The 27,223-nt window shown below is 42.5% G+C and overlaps 1 long non-coding RNA gene across 1 annotated transcript in view; it reads right to left on the bottom strand.

Moving 5' to 3' along the window:
* The window catches only part of LOC145717795 (uncharacterized), a 64,585-nt gene that overhangs the window by 24,324 nt on the left and 13,038 nt on the right, over positions 1-27,223 (bottom strand). Inside the window, exons 2-3 of the long non-coding RNA XR_014141220.1 lie at positions 11,910-12,063; positions 5,150-5,259 (exon numbers count right to left, since the gene is read on the bottom strand). This is a non-coding gene — a long non-coding RNA (uncharacterized LOC145717795). The remainder of the gene's footprint in view (positions 1-5,149; positions 5,260-11,909; positions 12,064-27,223) is intronic.

Raw genomic sequence — 27,223 nt, 5'->3', positions numbered from 1 at the left:
AAAGAAAATAGGGATTCTAAAACAATGATCCTTTTTTTTGAGTGATGTACTTAAAAATATATATACTAACTTGGGCGCCTGGGTGGCTCAGTCTGACTCTTGATTTCAGCTCAGATCATGATCTCAGGGTCATGAGATCGAGCCCTGCATCAGGCTCCACACTGGGCATGGAGCCTGTTTAAGATTCTCTCTCTCCCTCTCCTCTGCCCCTCCCTTTCTCTCCCTCTCAAAAAAAAAAAAAAAATCTATATAGCTATAAACACACACACACACTCCCCAATTGAGCTGCATCCTGACCTCTGAATTACATACATGTCCTTCTTCCAACCCCCCAGTTTCCAAAATAACCTCTCTTCTCCATAAAGTCTCTCAAAGTCCCTCTTGAATAACAACTGCCTGACTAAAACAAAACCGGTCTTACATCTTTTCCCCTAAAGCATATGCAAATCACCGATCTTTCATTCTCGCTCTAAAATAAATCTGTCCACATCCTAAATCAGTAACTGCTTTTATGCTGTGTCTCTTGATTTAGGAGAGGTAACAATTATTATTATTTCTAGTATTAGTCATGGTTTCCAGAGAATAGCAAGGCTATAATTCATGCTTTACTGCAATTGGTAAATCAGGCAAGTGAAAAACAGCAGAAGCCCATAATTTAAATCCTCTTTAAATTCTTAATCTAAGCCTCTGACATTTGAATCAGGAACAGTAATATATGGTTAAAATTAAACCATGAAGCAAGCCTATATAAATTATTATAAAAATCTAACTCTATCACCCAGAAACTCATAAATTAAGACACAAGATTAAAACTCTGCTTTTAATTCTTAGTATTATATCTTAATACTGCAATATATAACATGTTAAATAGATGTATATTTTGTTTTCATTTACATTGCCTGTTATATAGAGTAAGGCCTTTTGATCTTAACTAAAAGTCAGCAATTTGCAGCTGACAAGTTATTCCTCTGAAAACCTATTTTTCCAATTAATGAAATTCCAGAAAGCATTTTTATGTCATCAAATCTACACTCCACTTATTCTAAGTAAAAGAAATTATATTCTCTTTTCTCTTAATTGTGATTTAAGTCTAGACTCTTTCCCATCCTCTCCTTTTTTCCCTTTGATGCTGGCTTTCTAAGAATCATGGATTAGCTAAATGGTATAAGATTGAAAACTATTGCTTATAAAAAGAAAAATTACCACACTACTTCAGAGGAGGCAAGGGTAGGTGGTCTCTGATTCTGTGTCCCCAAATTATGTATGAATGGCTGCCACTTTGGGGTGGCAGTCACCATTTCCTCTCTGTTCTATCACAGGACATCCCCCCCCCCTTTTACCAGCCCCTCTTTGTCCTGTGGCTAAGAGTGCCTCTTCCACCCAGCCCTGGTCCCATCTTGCCTAAGTGCTGGCAGGCAAATGCAGACAGGAAAAAGAAAGGGATGCTACTAATGTTCCTTGAATACTTTTTGGTGTCAGGAGCTGGGCCAAGCATTTTTACATGTCACTCCACTTAATTCTGTATCAGCCCTGCGAAATTGGAGCTATTAGCCTCATTGGACAGGTGATGCAACTGAGGCCAAATGGAACCTTTAAGAAATGTGCCTGACACTTAAAACAGCTAACCAAGGTCATAAAGGAAACAAGGGCAATCAAAAAACTCAAAGGAAGGGACGCCTGGGTGGCTTAGTCAGTTGGGCATCCGACTCTCCATTTCAGCTCAGGTCATGATCTCAGGGTTGTGAGATGGCGCCCCGTGTTGGGCTCCGCGCTCAGTGGGGAGTCTGCTTGGGATTCTTTCTCTCCCTCTCCCTCTGCTCCTCCTTCCCCCACTTGCATGCGTGTGCTCTCTCTCTCTAAAATAAAGAAAATATTTTAAAAAAAAACTGAAAGGAAGGCAAATTCTGCCCACCTGACTCCTTACCACATCTCTCCAGCCCTCAACCCCGGGGCTCATCTCTGTGGGACTAGGAGGACCAGTTGTCTCCAGCCTAATGTTCTCAATGAGGCTTCACCTGGAACTCTTAATAGTCTCTTAAAGTTAACTCTTAAATGTTACCGACAATAAAGCCGTACATACAGCCTCAGAGACAAATGAAGGGATGGAAAGGTCTTTGGACTTCCATTTCCAGAAATATGGAAGACTAAATCTCCTAAAAAAAAAAAAAAACTCTCCTCGGGGCGCCTGCGTGGCTCAGTTGGTTAAGCGACTGCCTTCGGCTCAGGTCATGAGTCCGGAGTCCTGGGATCGAGTCCCACATCAGGCTCCTGGCTCAGCAGGGAGCCTGCTTCTCCCGCTGACCCTCTCCCTTCTCATGCTGTTTCTCTCTCTCTTGCTCTCTAATAAATAAATAAATAAAATCTTAAAAAAAAAAATCTCCTCCTACAAAATAACTAGAAATTCTGTAGGTTTATTTTTTTTAAAAGATTTTATTTATTTATTTGACAGAGAGATAGAGAGCACAAGTAGTCAGAGAAGCAGGCAAAGGGAGAAGCAGACTCCCCATCGAGCAGGGAGCCCGATGCAGGACTCCATCCCAGAACCCTGGGATCATGACCTGAGCCGAAGGCAGATGCTTCACCAACTGAGCCACCCAGGCACCCCTGTAGGTTTATTTTTAATTTTTTCGATGTGTAACATAACTCAGCCATCAAGAAAGAGGAGGAAATCTCCAAAGGTCAAATGCAAAAAAAGATGCTGATACCAGAACAGTAAGCAGATGTCAATGCTTCAACAGCCCTGGTGTTTTTACACTTGTCTGTAACTAATATTCAAAGAGATATTAACAGAAATTTTCTGAATTTAGGAAAGTCATAAATCATCAGATTCAGAAAGCACAAACCATAAACAGGATTTATTTTAAAAAAAGAGAAATTCCAAATTGTAAAGGAAAAACTCAGATTTGTCCTTCCTATGTAGGGAAAAACCTGTCTAGTCTACCTTGTGTGTTGGTAAAAACCCAGTTCTTCCCACCTGTGTTTCTTCTTTACCTTTACAAAGACGCTATCCTCACACAGGACTCCTCCCTTCTGACACTCCTGGTCCCCAAATGTGTGGAGGTTTTTCCCCACACCAAGCAATTCTCTGTGACACCAGCTTGGTGTCCCATAATCTGACTCAATTCTTTTTTTTTTAATTTTTAAAGATTTTATTTATTTATTTGACAGAGAGAGAGACAGCAAGAGAGGGAACACAAGCAGGGGGAGGGGCAGAGGGAGAGGGAGAAGCAGGCTCCCCGCTGAGCAAGGAGCCCGATGCAGGACTCGATCCCAGGACCCTGGGATCATGACCTGAGCCGAAGGCAGACGCTAAACGACTGAGCCACCCAGGCGCCCCTATCTGACTCATTTCTAACACTATCTTTGAGATAATGCCAGACTGCACAGGTTAAGGGCTCAGGTCCCACAAAACCGCTCACCCTCCCACTGCCTACTTCAGATGCCAATGCAAGCAGTAGATGCCCAGATTACCCCCAACTTCCATCCAATTTGGCTGCAAATGGGAGGTTGCCATGACTCCCTCCTCAGGTTCAATTAATTTGCTAGAGTGGCTCACGGAACTTAAAGAAACACATTTACCAGTTTATTTAAAGATATGACAAAAGATACAGATGACCAACCAGATGAAGAGATGTACAGGGCAAGGTCTCGGAGGATTCCCAGAGCAGGAGTCACCCACCCTGTGTGGTTGTGTTTGCCAACCTGGAAGCTCTCTGAACTGCCTACTAGTGGGATTTTATGGAGACTTCATCATGTAGGCATGACCAATTATTAACTCCATTCCCAGCCCCTTTCCCCGTCTCTGGAGGATGGGGTTGAGGCTGAAAATTTCAAGCTACTAATCATCACGGCTTGGTCTTTCTGGTGACCAGCCCCCGTCCAAGAGCCATCCAGGAACCCACTCACAGTCACTCCAATAGCACAAAAGATGCTCCTAGTACTCTTATAACTTAGGAAAATACAAGGGTTTTAGGAGCTCTATGCCAGGAACCAGGGGCAGAGGCCAATATATATATTTTTTATTATCTCACACAAATCTAAACACATTGCTGGGGCGTCTGGGTGGCTCAGTCATTAAGTGTCTGCCTTCTGCTCAGGTCACGATCCCAGGATCCTGGGATCAAGCCCCGCATCGGGCTCCCTACTCTGCGGGAAGCCTGCTTCTCCCTCTCCCGCTCCCCCTGCTTGTGTTCCCTCCCTCACTGTCTCTCTCTGTCAAATAAATAAATAAAATCTTAAAAAAAAAAATCTAAACACATTGCTATCAAATATCAAAACAAAATATCAGGGTGCCTGGCTGGCTCAGTTCTTAGAGCGTGTGACTCTTGATCTCAGGGTTGTGAGTTCAAGCCCCACGTTGGGCATGCAGCCTACTTAAAAATACATATATGTATATGTAATATAGATATATATATCTTAGAGCAGCCACAGGGAAAAATAGATTATTATAAAGATAAGCCGACAACTGGCATCTCAACAGCAACAAGAAAAACCAGAAGAAGGGTGCCTGACTGCTCAGTGGAGTGAGTGACTCTTGATCTCGGGGTTGTGAGTTCAAGGCCCACATTGGGCCAAGAACTTAATTCAAAAAATTTTAGGGACACCTGGGTGGCTCAGTTGGTTAAGCATCTGACTTGGGCTCAGGTTGTGATCTCAAGGTCCAGGGATAGAGCCCTGCATCCAGCTCCCCACCAGTGGGGAGTGTGATTATCCCTCTGCCCCTCCCCCAACTCATGTTTGCGCTCTCTCTCTCTCTCATAAATAAGATCTTTAAAAAATACATACATACATACATAAAATGAAAAAAAGTTTTAGGGGTGCTTGGGTGGTTCAGTCGATAGAGTAAGTGACTCTTGATCTCAGGGTCATGAGTTCAAGCCCCATGTTGTGAGTAGAGCCTACTTAAAAAAATTTTTTTAGGGGTGCCTGGGTGGCTCAGTCTTTAAGCGTCTGCCTTCGGCTCAGGTCATGATCCCAGAGTCCTGGGATCGAGCCCCGCATTGGACTCCCTGCTCTGCGGGAAGCCTGCTTCTCCCTCTCCTGCTCCCCCTGCTTGTGTTCCTGCTCTCGCTGTGTCTCTCTCTGTCAAATAAATAAATAAAATCTTTAAAAAAAATTTTTTTCTTAAAGATATATATGTCAGAGGTACCTGGGTGGATCAGTCAGTTAAGTGTCCGACTCTTGATTTCAGTTCATGTCTTGATCTCAGGGTTGTGAGTTCAAGTCCCATGTTGGACTCCACGCTGGGTGTGGAGCCTACTTAAAAAAAAAGATATGTAGGTCATATAACTTTCAACCTTTTTTCTCATTTCCAAAACTGCCTATATAGTGTACATAAGATAAATCCTTATTTTATACAAACCCAGCAATTATTCTGAACAATTACACTGCAAGTATTGTCTGTCTTAAGAAAAAGCATTAATCTGTTAAATGCATGCATTTGAAATATACCACAATTTTAACCTTCATTTAACATTTATTTTTTAATATATCCCTAAGAATAAAATTGTCCAGGCTTCTCTCTACCCAAGAGTCCTTGCTCCTCATCACACATCCCTCTTCAACCACCTTTCCCTTTCCCCCAAATTTTGTTCTAATTTTTCACCTTTCTATTACCACCACCCCATTTCTTTCTACAGAATTCTCAGGCTAGGGGTCCTCAACTCAGGAACTTGTCATTTCTACCTCCCATCCCTACTCAGCCTGCCTTCATCTTATTGAGACAGAACTACAGACCAGGGAAGCTGTCACTAGCTGCTTGGACTTGGGCCATTTCCAATCCCGCTTGTCAGGTATCGATACAGACTGCAGAACTGGGGTAAGGAGTGCTACCTTAGCAAGGTAGCAAGATTTTGAGAACATACTTTTGCATGAGGCTGAAGTCAAAGCTTAGGAACTACCTCCAGAGTGGGGAGGAAAACGTTGGTAGATCTGGCTAAAGTTCTCACTACACATTGGTAGGACAGGTTCCCCCCCCCCTTTTTTTTTTCTGTCCAGAACACAATCACGGTCACTGTCAGGAAACATGTAGCCCACAAAGAAAGAGACCATAGGTTGGCTCAATGCGGTACCACTAACAAATACTAGTCCTTAGTAGGCGTCAGAATAGGTTGGAGTGGATTCCAGATACACACGGAGTAAACTAGCAGCTTTGCACACCAGAGCAGAGAGGACTGATCTGAGTCCCAGTGATGTATGTCACTCCCAACTGTTCTGCAGCTGGTAGAAGAGACACTGCTATAGTTTCATGAGTTGCTTGGGCCAGCGGTATCTAGAACCAGGCTTCCTCCCTTTGTGACCACAAAGCCAAGTTCAAGGGAGTACAATCTGTGCAGTCACAGGGAGCTCCCACTCACAAGGGCCAGTGCTTGATTTAAGGCTCTGCTATTGTCATCTTGAAATTCTTAATATTTTTATCTTTGAATTTATGTGTTGTAAGTTAAGTTCAACGGGACAATGGACCATTCATGGGAGCCAAGAAGATAATATGGAAGAAAAAAGCTTTGTATTTTAGTACTTTTTTTTTTTAAAGATTTTATATATTTATTTGACAGAGAGAGAGAGAGAGAAAGCACAAGCAGGGGGAGCAGCAGGGCACAGGGAGAGGGAGAAGCAGACTCCCCACTGAGCAGGTAGCCTGATGCAGGACTCTATCCCAGGACCCTGGGCTCACGACCTGAGCCGAAGGCAGATGCTTAACCGACTGAGCCACCCAGGCACCCCTGTATTTTAGTACTTTTAACAGCTTTTTTTTTTCTTGCTCTTGAAAAAAAGCATTTTCATTTTGTACTGGGCTTGGCCAAAGAGGTAGCCAGTCCTGCATGACTACCCCATTTTTCCTGAAAGACATCAGCAACTACCACAAATCTGCCAACCAGATACCCTAGCTCTGCTGCAAGGAACCTGGAACTTTAGGACACTTTTTGCTTTTTTATTCCCCTTCATTTCACAAAATACATTTATTAGAAGGAAATTAGAAAATATGTTTCATCAAAAAGAAAAATATAGGGATGAATGGGTGGCTCAGTCGGTTAAGGGTCTACCTTTGGCTCAGGTCATGATCCCAGAGTCCTGGGATTAAGTCCGGCATCGGGCTCCTTGCTCAGCAGTGAGTCTGCCTCTCCCTCTGCCTGCCGCTCCCCGCCCCCCCCCAAGCTCGTGCTCTCGCTCTGACAAATAAATAAATAAATAAAACCTTTAAAAAAAAGAAAAGAAAAATATACAAAGATCATTGCAAATCCCAAGATCCAGAGCTAAACACTTTAATGTGTTGGCATCTCATTCCAGTGTTGTTTGGAGAGTGAGCTGGCTCATGTTCCAGTAACTTTCCAGAGCCTTCTCCAGATCTCAGCTACGTCGATCTTAGTGTCATGGGAAACTAGGGGATGGTTTTTTTCTTTCTTTCAATTCACCATACCATCATGCCCTTTTTAACCTTTTATCTCAGTAGCATCATGTTGGACAGGATACTTCTCTAGGGGAGCCTACCATTTCCCCCACCTGCATTTAGGGTGCAGGCTGCTCTGCTGCTCTAAGAATCTCTCAAACTTATTTGGGACCACTCCACTCTCCTTCCTAGGCCACCTCCTATAGGAACCCGAAAGGGTTATATTTTACTCCTTCCTATCTGGACAAAACAAAATGTCCCTTCTCAAAGTGGCATTCACTCCACTCTCTCCATTCCCTGGGCACTTAGTGATGGCAAGGTATCACATTATCCAAAAGGAAACACATTGAGAGGTATTTCAAACACTATCCATGCCACATACATTTTAAGGCCTTAAGACTTATTACCAGATTACCCTACAAAATATAGTACCAATTTAAACTGCCAGTAGCAATATATGAGGTGCCCTTTCTCATAGTCCTTGAACAGTGGACACTAAACTTGGCCACAGTGTGCAAAATCTAGTTATTTCAATCTTTTAGTTTGCATTTCTTCAAGTATTAGTGAAATTGACAAACTGTGTTATGTTTATTTGTTCTTTTGTGAATTTCCTGCTCAAGATCTTTTCCTATTATTCTACTCATTTTTTTATGTTTTTATTGATTTATGAGAGCTCCTTATGTTACCAGCTAGACCCCAAAACCTGGCCTTTACTGCCCACCTGCTTGTACCCACTAATCTTTGTCTTACATTTTCCTCTAAGCTCTTCTTTCCGGCTTTCCTCTTGACTTGGGCAAATGAAACCCAAAACGACCCCCAGGGTAATGGCAACTGCCTGACAATACCTCACTAGCCCAGACCACCCAGACCTTTTTTTTTTCTTTTTATTAACATATAATGTATTATTTGTTTCAGGGTACAAGTCTGTGATTCACCAGTCTTACACAATTCACAGCACTCACCTTAGCACATACCCTCCCCAATGTCCATCACCCAGCCACCCTATCCCTCCACCCCCTACCAGTCCAGCAACCCTCAGTTTGTTTCCTGAGATGAAGAGTCTCTTACGGTTTGTCTCCCTCTCTGGTTTCGTCTTGTTTCATTTTTCCCTCCCTTCCCCTATGATCCTCCATCTTGTTTCTCCAGTTCCTCATATCAGTGAGATCATAATTGTCTTTCTCTGATTGACTTATTTCGCTTAGCATAATACCCTCTAGGTCCATCCACGTCATTGCAACTGGCAAGATTTCATTTTTTTTTTGATGGCTGCATAATATTCCATTGTGTGTATATATATATATATATATTATCTTTCCACCCAGACCTTTTGAGCTAAACCTGACATGCACTTGTGCAGATGGACCATGAAGTGACCCCTGGAATGACCTCCAATTACCTTTACCTCATTATAATACTAAAATCTCTGCCCAAGGAGGAGCCTCAGCCTCATTTCCATAACATACAATGTATATATAAGCATGTTTCCTTAAGGTGCATGTGTGACTTTCTGCCGGCCTCTACACAGGATGACAAGGCTTCCCTATCTAAATATTCCTCCTAACACTAAACAAAAGGAACCCATTCACCCTCTCTCAGGAAGTCAGGGCTTTGGAAGCCATTCCCCATGATCTCATTTGCTGCAAATAAGGTTTCCTCTGTGGGACGACTCAACCTGGTGCCATTGGACTCACCAAGGAGCAAACTTATGTTGGTTCGCTAACACTTATATATAAAAATATTAACAAGTTTGCCATTTGTCTTTCAATTTTATTTATGGTATGTTTTGCTTTTCAAAATTTTTAAAAATTTTATGACGTCAAATCTATCATTTTTTTCCTTTTACATTTTCTTTGTGTTTAGAAGGGCCTCTACACACTGATTATATGAATACATATCTACATTTCATTCTGTACTCTTGTGTTCTACTGTTTTCATTTAAGTGTATATTTTGGTGCAAGATGTAAGGTAAGGCTCTTTGTTTCATCAAATGATTAACAAGTTGTCATAATGTCTTGGTGCTCTTTGTAAAGAAGAAAAATATAGTGCTCTTGATTTTCCAGGGCACTGTGCCTTCAATGTATTAACTGTAAGTGACCACCATAAACTTATTTTCTGACATGATACCCACTCTGAGGCATCTACGTCTAACCTAAGTTCAATCTCCTAAGGCACATGATCACCTGGACTTGAGTGAATGTGGTAAATACAAAGTGACCTTCCAGATGTATCTTAGAGAGGTAGAATATCTGATAATGCCCTCCGCCCTGACCATTTTCCAAAGACCAATTGCTGGGATTTCTCACAATGTCCTGGCCAGAGTCTCACAAATCTTGAAGAACTCTCTGTATTTCTGCTGTCACAATGTATCATTCCTGAACCAACCCAGAAATGTTTCTTTTACAAGGCTTAGAGGTATAAAGCACAAGTTCTTTAGGGCTGAGATATCTTCAGGATGCTGGACAAAGTATCATTATCTTGAGAGTGGAAAACCCCCTAAACTCTTAAGGACATCAAACAATTACTGGAGTTCCCCCAGTTTTCCATCACCACCCTAGTAACCTTACTAGCAGACCTTGAGAAGGAAAGCTTCTACCTAATCCCTGGCTGCAGTCACCACATGCCAGCAACTGAAATCTTTGTTTTCCTCTGCCTTTACCCTTGCCTCCCATACCCCAACATGCTCCTAAGTTATTAAAAACAAACTCCAATTCAGGGTACCTGACTGGCTCAGTCAGAAGAGCATGCCACTCTTGATCTCGAGGTCATGAGTTTGAGCCCCATGTTGGGTGTAGAGATCACTTAAAAAACAAACTTTAAAAAAAAATCAAAGGGACGCCTGGGTGGCTCATTCGGTTAAGCATCAGACTCTTGATCTTGGCTCAGGTCATGATCTCAGGGTCGTGAGATTGAGCCTCTGCATCAGGCTCCACACTCAGAGGGGAGTCTGCTTGGGATTCTGTCTCTACCTCTCCTTCTGCCCCTCCTTCCCGCACTTCCTCTCTCAATCCTTCTCTCCTTTTCTCCCCACCCCACCCCCGCCAAATAAATAAATCTTTAAAAAATTTTTTTAAATAATAAAACCAACCTCCAATTCTATGGAGAGATGCATTAATCACAGGTTTCCTCCAAAATGTATTACCTTACTCTTGTACCTACATCTTAAAGAATCTGGCTTTGGCTGAAATTAAGAACATAGTATGAAAACAGGAATTCCAGTCTTTTTATTTATTTTTTTATTTTTTTTTAAGATTTTATTTATTTGCGAGAGAGAGAATGAGAGACAGAGAGCATGAGAGGGAGGAGGGTCAGAGGGAGAAGCAGACTCCCCACTGAGCAGGGAGCCCGATGTGGGACTCGATCTCGGGACTCCAGGATCATGACCTGAGCCGAAGGCAGTCGCTTAACCAACTGAGCCACCCAGGCGCCCTCCAGTGTTTTAGCTGTAGACCTACTACTACTTCAAAGTCCTCAGGTCCTTGTGATCCTAAGGTTAGAACACCATTGGCTCAAGTAACTAGGCAAATCAGAAAACTGTTTTGACAAATAAGGAGGGCAGTATTTGTAGATATATTTGTTTCCCATCCAATATAGGCAGGACCACTCACCAGATGCCCTATCACATAAGCCAGAATACCAGGGAGTCTCAGAGATCACTCCACCCCCAATGATCCCCTGGCCTAAAAAATTATATCTACCTAGCATCATGTGGAATTACAATACAATAGGGAAAGCAGAAGAATATTAAGTAGACCGATGCATGGCTGAGGTACAGAGCTAGCCAGGGCATCATTTGTTGAGATGAAAGCAAACAGAAGGATGGGAGGATAGATACTCTTTCCTAAGGACTTTCCATAGGTCTGAGAGTAGCCCATACATAACTGATGTACACCTGCCACAAGTAACTCTCCATTATCTGCAAAAATATCCTCCGCAAATACCTTCCCACGTACCCACACTTGTGAAACATGTACCCAGATCAAGAACGCGTTAATTCAACAAACACTTCCTGCTCATTGTTTATGTGCCATATACCAGGAGAGAGGGTGAGGATGCAGTGATGAACCAAACAATCATGGTTGCAGTCCTCACAGTTTAGGGGATAGTGAAGGTAAGAAGATATTAAACGCATAATTACAATAGAGTTGATCACACTACTATGATTCAGAAAGTATAGGACAGACCCAGAAGGCCCAAAGGGTTCCTATTTGGGATTCTGCTCCCAATTCTAATGTGTGTGTTGGGGGTGGGGGATGTTCCTCCACACCACCAACAGGCAATGCTCCGGACATCAGCTGGGTGTCCTACCACTCAACTCAATTCTGATACTATCTAGCCGGAGATGACATCAGGTCTCCCAGGTTAAGGGTTCAGTCCCACAAGACTGCACCACACACACACACACACACACACACACACTCTTCAGACAGCAGAAGTGAGCACAGGTTGTTATCTGTGCTTCTGACCAGCAGGATAGAACAAGCCCCACCAACTCAGGATGCCAATTACAAGTCCAGGTTCTTACCTGTATATCTGATAGCTATAAATCAGAAATTCCCCTGACCCACTCCTTCGGTCCCTTTAATTTGATAGAGCAGCTCTCAGAACTCAGGAAACCTGTGGTATCTCTCCCGATGGGATGGGGGCCCCCAAACGTGCGGCAACGATCAGGTGGAAGCCTGTGGCAAGGGCGGTGAAAGAATTCACCCAAAACAGAACAAAGGAGATAGAAGTTTATTGAATACACCGGAAAGGAGCTACAGGCAGGACAGCAAAGGAAAAACTGTCTGCAACAAGGAAGTGGGTGGGGGCTGTATTTAAAGTGGGAAGGTGAGGAGGAGGTATGGCGCCATATGCAATCTTCCCTTGTCTGGCAACTGTGCCTGGTTGTAAGTAGCCCATTGGTCAGTTCGGGCTGGATATTTTGAGGTGGGTCACCTGATGGGCCTGTCTGGATTCAGCCAGGACTTGGCTGTGGGTCCTTTCTATATTCCATTGCTCAAGCCTGTTGCCTAAAAGCAGCCTCTACAAAACCCATTACTTCTAGATTATTGGTTTAGTATGAAGGAATTAAATTCAGAAACGGCCACATGGAATGGATGCACAGGGCAAGGTATGGGGAGAGGGCAGGGAGCCTTCCATGCACTCCCCGTGTGCCGCTCTCCCCAGCTCTCCACAAATTCAAGACCCCAGAAGCTCTCTAAACCCTGTCCTTCTGGGTTTTTATAGAGGCTTCTTTACATAGGCATGACTATGTAATTATTACATAGGCCAATTAAATCATTGGCCATTGGTGATGGATTCAACCTCCAGCTCCTCTCCTCTCCCTGGAAATCAGAGGGTGGGACTGAAAATTCCAATCTCCTATTCCAGGTTGATTCCCCCGGCAACCAGCCCCCATCCTAGGTGCATTCCAAAACTCACCTCCTTAATATAAACCTAGTGGTAGTAGAAAGGGACTTGTTCCAAATAACAAAACACCCATTTTACCTTTATGGCTCTGAAAAGATTTCAGGAACTGAGGAAAGAGACCAAATATTACAATAAAAGATGCTCCCATTACCCTTATGTTCAGGAAATTCCAAGGGTTTTGACAGCTGTAAAGCCAGGAACCCGGAACAAAAACCAAGTATTTATGAGAATTATATTTTGGTCATCTGTATGACCAAATATGTGTTTCCTTTTTTTTTTTTTACAATTTTATTTTTAACTAATCTCTACACCCAACATGGGGCTTAAACTTTCAACCCCAAGATCAAGAGTCATATGCTCCACCGACTGAGCAAGCCAGGCACCCCTATATTTCTTATAAATCACAATATCATAGTTCCCCTACTTATTCTTAATTTCCAAATGTTCCAGAAAATTGTCTCTATTGATAATATCATGTAGCTCTCCTTAAAGCTATGATTCATCTTGCTGTTAGCAGAATCATCTTCCTAAAACACAAATCTGGTCATGATACAAATTTATTTCAAATTCTTTGGTGCCTACCAACTATATTCCTTGGTTAGCTTGACAACCAATGACCTTCACAATTTGGCCACAATCTATTTTATTTTCATCTTCTGCCATTTAGCACCAGATCTCTCTCAATCCACCATGCTAGCCCATACTAAACTACTCCCAAAAGATACTGTCAGGGAGTAAGACCTTCCTTTGCCCTATGGTTCTTCTAGCTCGACTTAGAATCATAGTGACATGAGACAAAGTAACAGGAAAAAATCAAATTTAATAGGCATACCTACGGGGGAGTCCACAAACACTTGGAAATTCCAAAAACAATTTTAGGCAAAACATGAAGCTTATCTGAGCTAAGGACAGGGGTAAGGCCCTGAGGACTGTAAGAAGGTGAAAGGAAATATTTGGAAAAACCAGGTTTGCTCTATTATGCAGATAAGTTCCTTAGGTAAAGGGCAGTCTCAGTTAATAGCTCACTTCCTGATACAGGCTCTCCTTTCCAATGTAAATTTAGGCATCTGAGAGGGAGGCAGAGAGCTTTTCCTGAATCAGCTGGGTTTTGATCACTTTTAACTCAAAATAATCCTTATGCCAAAGTGGCACCTTCTGGGGTGTCTCACCCTGTACCCCTTCAATACCATGTACTTTTAGGTTCCCAGCCAATCCTATCTTGCTGGTGGTAGGGATTGGTCATTGCTGCTGTTGTTTTAATTTTTCCATTCAAATCTATCCTCAACACAATGAACATGATGCTGTAAATGCACATCTGACCATGTAATTTCCCAGTGGTTCCCCTGCATGTGCAGGATAAAATTCAAAATTTTTAACTTGCCATCCATGATCCAGCCTCCTCTGACTTCCCTAATTCCCCACCACTCTCTGCCTGGTATTTCATGCTCTGGCAACTCAAACTGCTTATAGTTCTCCACTTGTATTTTTCTCTCTGACTCGCTGGTGCTCTTGCCTTTAAGAATGCCTCAGCACCCCCCCCACCCCCTTCATCTGCCTAATTCCTACAGGTTCCTTAACACTCAGCTCAGATACCATTCCCTCCAGGAAATCTTCCCTGGTACCTTCTCAAGCATCTCTCATACCTCCTCCTAGAATATAGAATGTAAAGTCCTGTCACAGTTTGTTGCTCATTGTATTATAATTATATTTTTGTGCGCCAGTGAGCCCACGTGATTGTAGTTTGCTCTAAAGGGAGACACCGTGTCTCACCCCCGTGTATCCCCAAAGTCTAACACTATGTGGCACACATAGGCCTACAATAAATGCTTATTTATTAAATTAACAAATAGACTGTGTCCTCTCAATTGCTTGCCAAACCAATCTCCCTGCCCCAATACAAAACTGAAGAAATGCCTTGGGAAAGGTGAAAAATCGGCTACAAACTCAGTCACAAACACATTTTGAGAAACCTTTCAAATATGGTTAAAACTCTTTAGCATCGTGCGTATATAGCTTCTCTACCCAAATATTTGGCCGAGAGGACATCTTCATTGAGGGAACAGAGTGTTCTGATAAAGAAGCATTTGTATTTTACATAACGCCTTATTGTGATTATCTGTTCATACGTGTCTCAAGGTTGTCAACAACCCTTGACAAAGAGTAAGCACTCAATAAATGTTTGTTGAATAAATATATAAGACATATACTCATTCTGTCTCCTCTACCAGAAATGCCCTTTCTCCCTCTCCTTTTCTACCTAAACAAATTATATCTGTCCTGCAGGGTTCAGCTCAAATGTCTACCTTTCTGACTCAGCAAAAAGCAGAAATAATCATTTCCTCCTCAGAACTACTGTAGTTCTTTATACATATAGTTCTCTTTTTTTAAGTAATCTCTAACCCCAATGCGGGGCTCGAAACCACGACCTCGAGATCAAAAGTCACATACTCCTCTGACTTGTAGCATCTACTACATGGTACTGTAGTCAGTTAAATTTAAGAACCATCACCCACTATTTGTGAATTCCTCAAGAGCAGGAACTTTATCTTATTTACATTTGTATCTCCGTGTAGACACCTAAAAATTGAACCCTAATTAATAGTCTGTTAAATTAGATTGAAAGGGGGGTAACAGTAAGAATAGAAAGGAGGAGATATGTGTTATAACAACTGGTAAAGACCAAATCAAGAGAAATTTTTAAACAAAAGTAGTGAGAGGGGGTAAAAAAAAGTAGGGACAGGGAAGAAAGAAGTATGGAGAAAATCAAGGATGATTAAGGGTTTGAACCTGAAGGGCTAGAACAACTGAGTCATTTGAACCCAAATAACAGGAGTAAGGAAATGAGTACCACGGATAGGTTTGGGCAGGTGTAGGCAAATTGGACTTTACATTCAATTTTGGACATGCTGAGTTTAAGGTTCCAGGAAATATCCAGCCAACATTTAAAACCTAAATCTTAATTTAAAATGCAAGAGAGGCAGGGTGCCTGGGTGGCTCAGTCATTTAAGCTTCCATTCTATTCTTTCTTTTTTTTTTTTAAAGATTTATTTATTTCAGAGACAGGGGGTGGGGAAGGGGCAGAGGGGAAGCAGACTCCCCATTGAGCGCAGAGCCCCACTCTAGGTTCAACGCAGGACTTGATGTCCAGACATGGAGATCATGACCTGAGCCAAAACTAGGAGTCCAATGCTTAACCGACTGAGCCACACAGGCGCCCCAAGCCTCTGACTCTTGATTTCGGTTCAGGTCATGATCTCAGCATTGTGAGATCGAGCCCTACATGTTGGGTTCTGTGCTCAGCGGGGAGTCTGCTTCTCTCCCTCTGCCTGCCCCTCTGCGCTCTCTTTCTTTCTCTCTAAAATAAATGAATAAATTTTTTAAATAAAAAAATAAACCAAGTAAAATAAAATGCAAGAGAGGGGCGCCTGGGTGGCTCATTCAGTAGAGTATGCAACCCTTGATCTCAGGGTCTTGAGTTCAAGCCCCATGTTGAGCCTAGAGCTCATTTAAAAATAATAATAATAATAATAAAATAAATTTTAAAAATACAATGAAAGAGTCATCTATGATTGGAGCTATCAGGATTAAGTGACAAGAAAAAATATCCACTTTCACCGTATTGATCTTAGTAAAGAAATTAAAAGAAGGAAGAAAATTGAGTGCTAAATATTGGAAAGTAAGAGACAACTTATTTGCTGGTAATATGATGGCCTAACTTGAAAAGGTATAAAATAAAATAAAAACTAATAAAATTATAGGCGTCAAGATAAAACATGAATACACAAAAGCAATTGCTTTCAGTATCATGATAATAACTAACTGAAAACGCAATGAAAAAAACATATTCATGACAAAAGCAAAACTATAAAATACCTAGAAAAACTGTGTAAAATCGATATCAAGAAAACTATAAAACGTCACTTGAAGCACATAAAAAAACATCTTTAAAAGTGGAAAAACAGGGACGCCTGGGGGCTCAGTCAGTTAAGCGTCTGCCCTCAGCTCATGAGCTCAGGTCACAATCCCAGAGTCCTGGGATGGAGTCCCACCCATCAGGCTCCTTGCTCAACGGGGAACCTGCTTCTCCCTCTGCCTGCCACTCCCCCGCTCCTGTTCTCTCTCTCTCTGACGAATAAATAAATAAAATCTTAAAAAAAAAAAAAAAAAAAAAAGGATGGGCGCCTGGGTGGCTCAGTTGGTTGGGCGACTGCCTTCAGCTCAGGTCATGATCCTCGAGTCCCGGGATCGAGTCCCACATCGGGCTCCCGGCTCAGCGGCGAGTCTGCTTCTCCCTCTCCCGCTCCCCCCTCTTGTGCTCTCTCTCATTCTTCTCTCAAATGAATGAATAAAATCTTTTTTAAAAAAAATGGAAAAACAGGGGGGCCAGGCTGGCTCAGTCAGTAGAGCATGCAACTCTTGATCTTGGGGTCATGAGTTTGAGTCCCACACTGGGCATAGAGTTTACTTAAAACAAAACAAAAAAAGAAGCCTAAAGAAATTTTTGGAAATGCTAAAGTTAATTGTAGAATTCACCTGGAAGAGCATATCCCAGAAATTTTTTTTAAGATTTTATTTATTTATTTATTTATTTATTTATTTGACAGCGAGGGAGAGAGAAAGAGAGAGAGAGAGAGAGGACAAACACAAGCAGGGAAAGCAGCAGAGGGAGAGGGGGAAGTAGACTCCCCACTGAGCAGGGAGCCAGACACAGGGCTCAATCCCAGAGTCCTGGGATCGAGCCCCGCGTCTGGCTCCCTGCTCTGTGGGAAGCCTGCTTCTCCCTCTCCCACTCCCCCTGCTTGTGTTCCCTCTCTTGCTGTGTCTCTCTCTGTCAAATAAATAAATAAAATCTTTAAAAAAAAAATAGAGTTTCCTCAAATCAATAGGAAACCATCCAAAGAAAAAATAGGCAAACAGGTAATTCAAAGATGAAAAGTAGGAATTTCCAATAAGACATTTTTTTAATATTATTATTTTTTTTAAGATTTTATTTATTTGTTTGAGAGCAAGAAAGAGTGAGAGAGAACAGGTGCATGCGTGTGTGAGTTGGGGGGATAGAGGGAGAGAGACCAGCAGACTCTGCACTGAGCAAGGAGCCCGATGTGGGGCTCAATTCCAGGACTCTGAAATCATGACTTGAGCTGAAGTCAGTTGCTTAACTAACTGAGCCACCCAGGCACCCCACCAATAAGACATTTTTTTAATTTTATTTAAGTAATCTCTATACCCAACATGGGGCTCGAACTCATGACCCTGAATCAAGAGTCACATGTTTCTCTCACTGAGCCAACCCATCCAATAAAGCATTTTTTTTTTCATCTTTGAAAACTCATTTTATTATTATTCACTTTGGGATACTTGTAAATAACATTATTTAGAGTGTATTATGTGCTGGGTATTGTGGTAAGCATTTTTAAATGTTCAGCCTCACTAATAATGAAAACATGCAAATAGAAACAATGAGGCCTCTTCTTTTTACCATCACATTGGCAAAAACGAAAACAATCATGTAAACTAACTGGAATTTAAATAAAAACTAAAAAAAAAGGAAAGAAAAAGAAAAGAAAGAAAACAACAATCATGGGCTTGCTAATATCCAGTGGTACTTACAAAGGTGTGGAGAAATGGACTCTCCTAAACCCTATTAATGAGAGTGACTGTAAATTGCTTCAAACTTATCAGAAGGCAAATTACTGACTATTAAAGCCCTACAATAAATTCTGTTAAAATGTTCATTATAGGGGCAGCTGGATGGCGTAGTCAGTTAAGCGTCACATCCGACTCCTGACTGCAGCTCAGGTCCTGATCTCGGGGTCATGGGATCGAGCCCCAAGTTGGGCTCCGCGCTCAGCATGGAGTCTGCTAAAGTTTCTCTCTCCCTCTCTCTCTGCCCTTCCCCACCCCCCATGCTGCTCTCTCTTTTTCTAAAATAAATAATCTTTAAAAAAACACAAACAAAATGTTCATTATATATTAAGTTATCTATTTCAATTTTTCGTATGTATACCCACTCATCCAGCAGTTGCATAGTGTGCCTTAAGGGTCCTATTTCCTTTAGTCACAACAGCGATCCAAACCTCTTGTTTATCATAATTTATATCTTAATTCGCATACTGCACTCTTCCTCTTCTAAGATAACCAAAGCTCTCACTCTCCTTACCCTCCCAAATTCTTCTACTGTGTCCTCCGAAACTCAATTATTATCAACATTAAACTTTGCTAAACCTCAGCCTCTTCCCTAAATGTTTCCTTCCCCTTGTTGTTCTCACTAAAATCTCACACTTGGGGCGCCTGGGTGGCTCAGTCGTTAAGCGTCTGCCTTCGGCTCAGGTCATGATCCCAGGGTCCTGGGATCGAGCCCCACATCGGGCTCCCTGCTCAGCAGAAAGCCTGCTTCTCCCTCTCCCACTCCCCCTGCTTGTGTTCCCTCTCTCGCTGTGTCTCCCTCTCTGTCAAATAAATAAATAAATAAATAAATCTTAATAAATGAATGAATGAATGAATAAAATCTCACACTTCCCTGAGCACACTGCTTTCCCCAAAGCCCTGTCAAGCGGAGGCTGTTTCTCTTCCACAGAAGTCACATGACTGGACTTGGACATAAAGTGCTCTCCTTGTTGCCCATTGTCCTCACGGCCATCTCCAGTTCGTTCCTCGTTCAAAATCACCCATCCCACACATTGTTGCTGTCATCTAGCCCTCAGTCACGATGACTTTGCCATCAGTCTGACATCTCGCTCTCCAAAGCCACTGCTGTCATTCGTGGTGACTTTGATATTCACACGACCATGATATTCACATGGATGATCACTGAATGCCTCTAGTCAATCAGTTCCTTGACCTGGTCACATCCAGCGATGTTTTTCTCCAGGCTACCTCAGCTGCCCACTTCTTCTGCCATAACCTAAACCTTGTAATGACTTTACCTGAACCACCTCTCCATGTAACACTGGAAACTGAAACACAATAGAGCAATGCCTTCAAAACTTGAAGGAAAACTACATCCAAACTAAAATTCTATACGTGGCCAAACCATTAATCAAGTGACACGGTAAATTAAAAACATTTCAAACAGGCAAGATCTCAAATAACCTCTGATGCCCCATCAGATGAAGATTCTCATCCCTCTTCTCCCAATGTGCACACACACAGAAGTGTTACGTTTGTTTTTCTTTTGTTTTGTTTTGTTTGCTTTTAAAGATTTTATCTATCCATTTGACAGAGAGAGAGAGTGCGCGGGTGCACGCAAAAGCAGAAGGAGTGGCAGGCAGAGGGAGAGGGAGAAGCAGGCTCTCCCTGAGCAGAGACCGTCCCTTGTGGGGCTTGATCCCAGGACCCTGAGATCATGACCTGAGCCGCAGGCAGACACTTGACCGACTGAGCCACCCAGGTAAGTGTTACATTTTGACCTTAAGAGCTGGAGGTTGACAATGGTGAGCTTAAAAAATATAGGGCAGCCTGGATGCCTGGGTGACTCAGTCAGTTAAGCATCTGCCTTCAGCTCAGGTCATGATCCCAGGGTCCTGGGATCGAGCCCCGTGTCTGGCTCCCTGCTCAGCGGGGAGTCTGCTTCTCCCTCCCCCTCTGCTCTTCCTCCCACTTGTGCTCTCTCTCTCAAATAAATAAATAACATATTGCGGTGCCTGGGTGGCTCAGTCGGTTAAGCATCTGCCTTCAGCTCAGGTCATGATCCCAAGGAATTGGGTTGGAGCCCAGTGTCTGGCTCCCTGCTCAGCAGGAGGTCTGCTTCTCCCTTTCTCTCTGCCCCTCCCCCCCACTTGTGCACTTGCGAGCTCTCTCTCTCAGTAAATAAAATCTTTAAAATAAATAAATAAAATCTTTTAAAAAATCTTTAAAAAAATAGGGGTGCCTGAGTGTGTCAGTCAATTAAGCAGCTGCCTTTGGCTCAGGTCACGATCTCTGGGTCCAGGGATTGAGCTCCACATCGTGCTCTCCACTCAGTGGGGAGTCTGCTTTTCCCTCTCTCCCTCTGCCTGCCACTCCCCCTGCTTGTGCTCTTTCTCTCTCTCTCTCAAATAAGTAAATAAAATCTTTTTAAAAAATCTTAAAAAAATAAAAACCTTTATTATTATTATTTTTTTATTTTTAATTTTTTCCTTAAAAATAAAATCTTAAAAAATAAATGAAAGTAAAAAACCTATATCTGTGTGTTATACACATAAATAACATACATAAATGTTATATATATGCTATTTTTATGCTTTTTTCTATACGCTTTTCCCTCAAAATATTTTACTATGTTTTATATATGTGTATATATATGTTTTTTCAATATGCTTTTATATATGTATAAATATATAAAAACATACACTAATATACAATAAAAATATATACTATATATGTATTAAAAAGCATATCAAAAAAGCATATACATATGTACACACATATATATAAAAGCATAGAACATTTTGAAGGCAACTCACTAAACTCTTATGGTTACCTCGTGTTGGGGAATGTGACTGGGCAACAGCTGGGGGAAGACTAACAAATACAACATTTAACTTCTGTATTATTTGAATCTTCATAAGCATGTACCTGAAGATTTCTTGTATAATTTAATATAAAATATCAATGTTTGCATAGTTGGTAGGGAAATTTTTAAAAAAAAATATGTTTGATAATGCTTAATTTAGTATAGCTTCAACTGGGACTTCTTTTTTTTTAAGATTTTATTTACTTATTTAGAGAGAGAGAGAGAATGAGCGAGGGGAGGGGCACAGGGAAAGGGAGAAGCAGGCACCCCACGGAGCAGGGAGCCTGACACGGGGCTCGATCCCAGGACCCTGAGATCAAAGGCAGACGCTTAACCAACTGAGCCACCCAGGCACCCCAACTGGGACCTCTTTTAAGAGTAATCCAGATTAGTTTTGTCAAAGCAGCTTATGGATAATATGCGATCACAATCACAAAAGGGCATATCTCTGACGCCACTTCCTCTGCTCTGCAGAAGTTATAAATAACCCTTCTTAAGTTTTTCTCAGATATTTCTGGCAGTATGGCCTCAGAGGCTATCTCACATATGCTCCGTAAATGAGTCTGCTTTGCTGCTATGTGGTGCCTGCCATTTTTCTCCAGCAATGATGTCTCCTGTTCGTTTCATGACCAAGAGTGCCTTGTATGCTAACAAGGCCCGTGAAGGCCACATGAGCTCATGCTGAGCTGAAGCCACTGATGCTGGTTGTCAAAGACACTGAAGGTACCATTACTGAAAGAGCTACTGTCCTCAACAACGACACTGCTAATGTTGTTGTCACCATCACCTTCATCTTGATACCTCTCCCAAGCCCCCATGTCCCATTTATCTATAAGTTGTATGGATTCGGGCGCCTGGGTGGCTCAGTCGGTTAAGCGTCTGCCTTTGGCTCAGGTCATGATCTCGGGGTCCTGGGATCGAGCCTCACATCAGGCTCCCGGCTCAGTGGGGAGTTTGCTTCTCCCTCTGCCCTTCCTTACACTGGTTCTCTCAACCTCTTTCTCTCTCTCTCTCTCAAATAAATAAATAAAATCTTTAAAATATATATATATGTATATATATATATATATGCGCCAACTTTTTTCCAAGTCCACTATTAACATCCTAACCCAAGCCACTACCATATCTTATTTGTGCTATCGCAAATACCCTACTAAGTGTTCTCCCCATTTCCATTCTTTCTCCAATCCAATCCATTTCCCACAATAGTAGTAAGAATGGTCCTTTAAAATATAAATTAGGTTTTATCATTTCCTTGCTCAAAACCATTCAATGACTCTCCATCACGCTTAGATTAAAATTCAAACTTAACAACAACAACAACAAAACAAAATTCAGACTTCACCATGACTTACTAGACTGCACATGATCTGGCTCGCGACTACTGCTAGAGCTTCATCTTATGCCACTCTCCTCAATCAATCCAGTCCAGCCACACAGCCTCCTTTCTGTTCCTTAAACGTGCCAAGCTGCTCCTGCCTTTGGGTCATTATATTTGCTATTGCCCTTGTCTACAATGTTCTTCTCCCTGAATTTCATATGGCTCCCTCCTTCTTGTCATTCACATGTTACTTTATTTATCTGAGAGAGAGACAGAGATAGCGAGAGAGAGCACATGAGTGGGGAGGAGAGGGAGGAGCAGGCTCCCCAGTGAGCAGGGAGCCTGACGCGGGGCTCGATCCCAAGACCTTAGGATCATGACCTAAGCCGAAGGCAGACGTTTAACCGACTGAGCCACCCAGGTGCCCCTCACACGTTAAAGGTCCCCTCTGCAGACAGCCACCTCCCTGACCTACCATTCCAAACAGACACTCATTCTCTTATCATATCACTCCATTTAATATCCTGCATAGTACTTCTCACTACCTGACATTTTGTTAGTCCTTCTGCACCAACAAAACGACTAGAATCCATGATCCAAGAGAGAAAGGACCTCGCCAATCCTGTTTGCCGCTGTATCCGTAGCCCCTAGACTAGCGCCTAGCACAGACTACAGGCACTCAAGAAAATGTTGCTAAAGGAGTCACCATCACCATTGCTGTCAGTATTTCTGCCAATGCCAGAGCCCTTAACTCCTTATGTTCTTACAATCCTGCTGAGTTTTGGAGGACACTGTATTTTAGCTTTTACTCTTTTTTTTTTTTTTTAAGATTTTATTTTTAGGTAATCTCTACACCCAACGTGGGGGCTCGAACTCACAACCCCGAGATCAAGAGTTGAATGCTCCACAGACTGAGCCAGCCAGGCACCCCAGCGCTGACGCTTTTGTAGCTCCTTGGATGTAGGTCTCAAGGATGGCAATTCAGGTATGGCCACAGGTAGGACCCCACCCCCACCCCCGAGAGCTGAACCCGGGGCGATTTGATTGGTAGAGCCTTGCAGCACCCAGAACCACTCCTCTTCTGCAGCCTCAGCCAATATCCTTGACTCAACCCTGCGTATGGGTATGTTCTCATCCTCTAGAGCAGCAGCTTCTCAATCTTGGCTGTACAAAGAATTACCTGAGGAAGTTTAATAAATATTAATGCCTGGCCAATTAATTCTGATTAATTGGTCTGGGATGCATTGTGGGCATCAGAACTTTTTTTAAGCTCTCCAAGTGATTCTGGTGTGTAGCTGAAGGTGACACCCACAGCTGTAGAATAAATTCTTCCATGGAGGACTCCCTGATTTCTCCTATAAATAGATTCCTGGTAGCTCAATTTCAAATCCTCTTGACTCTCCCAGAATTAGTATAAACAACAACTTCAGGCTCCATCTAAGACCCTTGTTGCATAGATGTGCCACCACACATGAATACTGGAATATTACTACAATAATATTTTGACCAAGCCAGGGTTCTGAATATCCATTTCATGATCACAAGTAACTAAGGTGAGGCACTTTTATGAAATGTAGTATGTGCTTGATGTCACTAGAGGGCTGTCAGGTAAGGTAAGCAAAAGTGAAAAAAACAAAATTTTCAAACTTCAGAGACTCTGTTTACTCCTGATTCCTATCATTTGGATGAGTACAAATCTAAACTTTCTATTGCTTGGATCAACCACTTTTCAAATGTCCGGTCCTGTACATTCAAGTGTGTCCTGGCGATGTCTTCTTGCTCATCCGTCCCTTCACATTTACTCACTGAAATCAAACATGTGCCTCCCCACACTGACTTCTGTTTCTGTCAATGATGTCTTTATTCTCCTAGTCACCCTAATGAGAAACTCTGCAGTCCCATGCCTCCTTTTTCCATTTATCCCCTCCCTCTGTGCTCCAAGGTAATTTTACCTCCTAAGTATTTCTCACAACCATTTCTTCTACTTTATCCCCACTGCCACAGCCTTAGTCTAGACCCACAGGACTTCTCACTTGGATTTCTGTAATAACCGCCTAACAAGTCTCTCTGACACAGTTTGGGTCATCTACTCCTTCCTTAAAACTTCCACCAGAATAAGCTTTTAAAACCGAAAAGCTGGGGCACCTGGGGAGCTCAGTTGGTTAAGCATCTGACTCTTGATTTCAGCTCAGGTCATGATCTCAGGATTCTGGGATCGAGCCCCCCATCAAGCCCTCCACCGAGCCCCACATCGAGCCTAGCATCAGGCTCACGCTAAGCGGGGAGTCTGCTTGAGATTCTTTCTCCCTGTCCCTCAGCCCCTCCCCCTGCTCGCTCTCTCTCCCTGAAAAAATAAAATCTTTTTAAAAAATAAATAAAATAAAACTGAAAAGCTGACCATGAGCATGGCAATCCCCTGCTTAAAACCCTTCAGTGGCTCCATACATAATAAAGTACATATCTCTTTAGGGCCTTTAAAGACCTGGCCCCTGCCTACTTCTCCAAATACAACTTTCTTTTTTTTTTTTTTTTTTTTAAGATTTTTATTTTTATTTATTTGAGAAAGAGAGAGAGTGAGCACGAGTTGAAGGAGGGGTAGAGGAAGAAGCGGACTCCCCACTGAGCAGGGAGCCTGATGCGGGGCTTTATCCCAGGACCTTGGGATCATGACCTGAGCCAAAAGCAGACACTTAACCGACTGAGCCACCCAGGCACCCTCAAATACATCTTTCATAGCCCCTTCTTTTGCATACTAGGATCTGATGTCTCCAGCCTTGCAGTTCCCCCATCTGTGCCTTTGCAAGTATAATTTCTTCTGCCTATAAGGCCCTTCCTCTTCTTTTCAACCTGGTGAACTATTCATCCTTCAAAATTCAGCTACAGAGTTTCCTTCTCTCTTTTTTTTTTTTTTTTAATTTATTTGACAGAGACAGAGACAGCGAGAGCAGGAACACAAGCAGGGGGAGTGGGAGAGGGAGAAGCAGGCTTCCTGCTGAGCCGGGAGCCCGATGTGGGACTCGATCCCAGGACCCTGGGATCATGACCTGAGCCGAAGGCAGTCGCTTAACCAACTGAGCCACCCAGGCGCCCCAGAGTTTCCTTCTCTTTCCAGGCAAAGGCCATCCCTCTGGTGCCATCTGGGCATCAGAATTTTTCCCAGCTCTCCAGGTAATTCTGATGTGTATCCAAGCTTGAGAACCACTGTCACCACATATCTCTAACACTACACTGCATTTCAATCACTTTTTAGCATATTTGTCCTCCTTTCTAAACTCTAAGGTCTTTGAGGAAATAAAGTCTTACTCAATTTTGTAATCCTATGGAGAATAAATGAATGAATGAATAAACCTTATAAGTGATATAAAAACACAAGTTTCCATTAATATTTATTTTTAAGTAGGCTTTACACCAAATGTGGGGCTTGGACTCAACCCCGAGATCAAGAGTTCCATGCTCTACCGACTGAGCCAGCCAGGTGCCCCTCCATTAATATTTTTGTTATAACCACATAAAGTTCTCTTTTGTAAAAATACGATACAATATTATCGTGTAAGAATGTAAAAATTGTCTTGCTGATTTAAACTAAATATTGTCACTAATAGTGTAAAGAACATGATTGTCCTCACTGACAACTACCTCAATCTGCTCAAAGATACAGCCATAGTAATTCTAGCTTCCTGTAATAATTTGTCATAAAACCATTGTAGGTAAATTAATAAATCTCTTCAGAAGCTATTTATAATTCTAGCTCATCCTATTTTGTGGGGGATAGATTTACTATTGGCATGCAGCAACATTCCAGGGCCTGGTAGTAGACACAGAGTGCAATGAAGCCACCTAAAATTTTCTTTTTTAGATAGAACTTGATCCTGGCACCGAGGACAATTTATCCCCAGAGCAGCTTCCCTAGATGCCTTCACTACACCATCACATTCTTATCAACAGCTGCTTAGCTAAAAAGTCCCGAGGACAGCTCAGCCAGCCTAGCCCAAGGAACCCGAAGGTATTTCTGGGATTAGAAGAGAGATAGTTGAGAGACCATGGAAATAGAGGACATCTGTTGTCATTCCACAACAAAGAAGACACCAGAAAACTTGAGCCTTTCTCCTAGGTAGGAGTGCCTAACCATGATTTGGAGGTCTCTAGCCACGGGGAAATGTGAAGGTCTCACCTGGGCTGGGTCTGAGACGCTAATCTGCATCCTGCTTCGGCAGGGGTGTCCCATTAAAGGGTCCTCTCAAATCCTTTCACCCCATTTACCTAGACACGCATAGGGTATTTGTGGACCGGGACCATTACCCCTTTCTAAAAGAACAGATCCCTGAATATTTGACAAGGCCACACACTGGCAGCAAGAAAGTGCCTTGGTGCATGTGTAGTCAGAACAAGAAAGCCTGGGTTCAGAAGTAGTTGGAATACATATCAACAAACCCACACAGAAGCATAAGCTAAAGCTACAGACAGCCAGGAGGCTAGTTATTGGTCTCAGCCCTGGTCTAAGGAGGGCTGTTTGGATATAAAAACATTCTTCCTCTTTTCAGAACTTAAAGGGTGAGCATCTTGTTCTTCAAATGAAAGGTCTATGGGGGTTGTTGATGGAATGAAATGGGCC

The sequence above is a fragment of the Leptonychotes weddellii genome, chromosome X (assembly GCF_054177405.1).
Source record: "Leptonychotes weddellii isolate Sample4059 chromosome X, ASM5417740v2, whole genome shotgun sequence".
NCBI lineage: Eukaryota > Metazoa > Chordata > Mammalia > Carnivora > Phocidae > Leptonychotes > Leptonychotes weddellii.
Note: the sequence above shows the minus strand (reverse complement) of the source record. Positions and strands in the feature narration are given on the sequence as shown.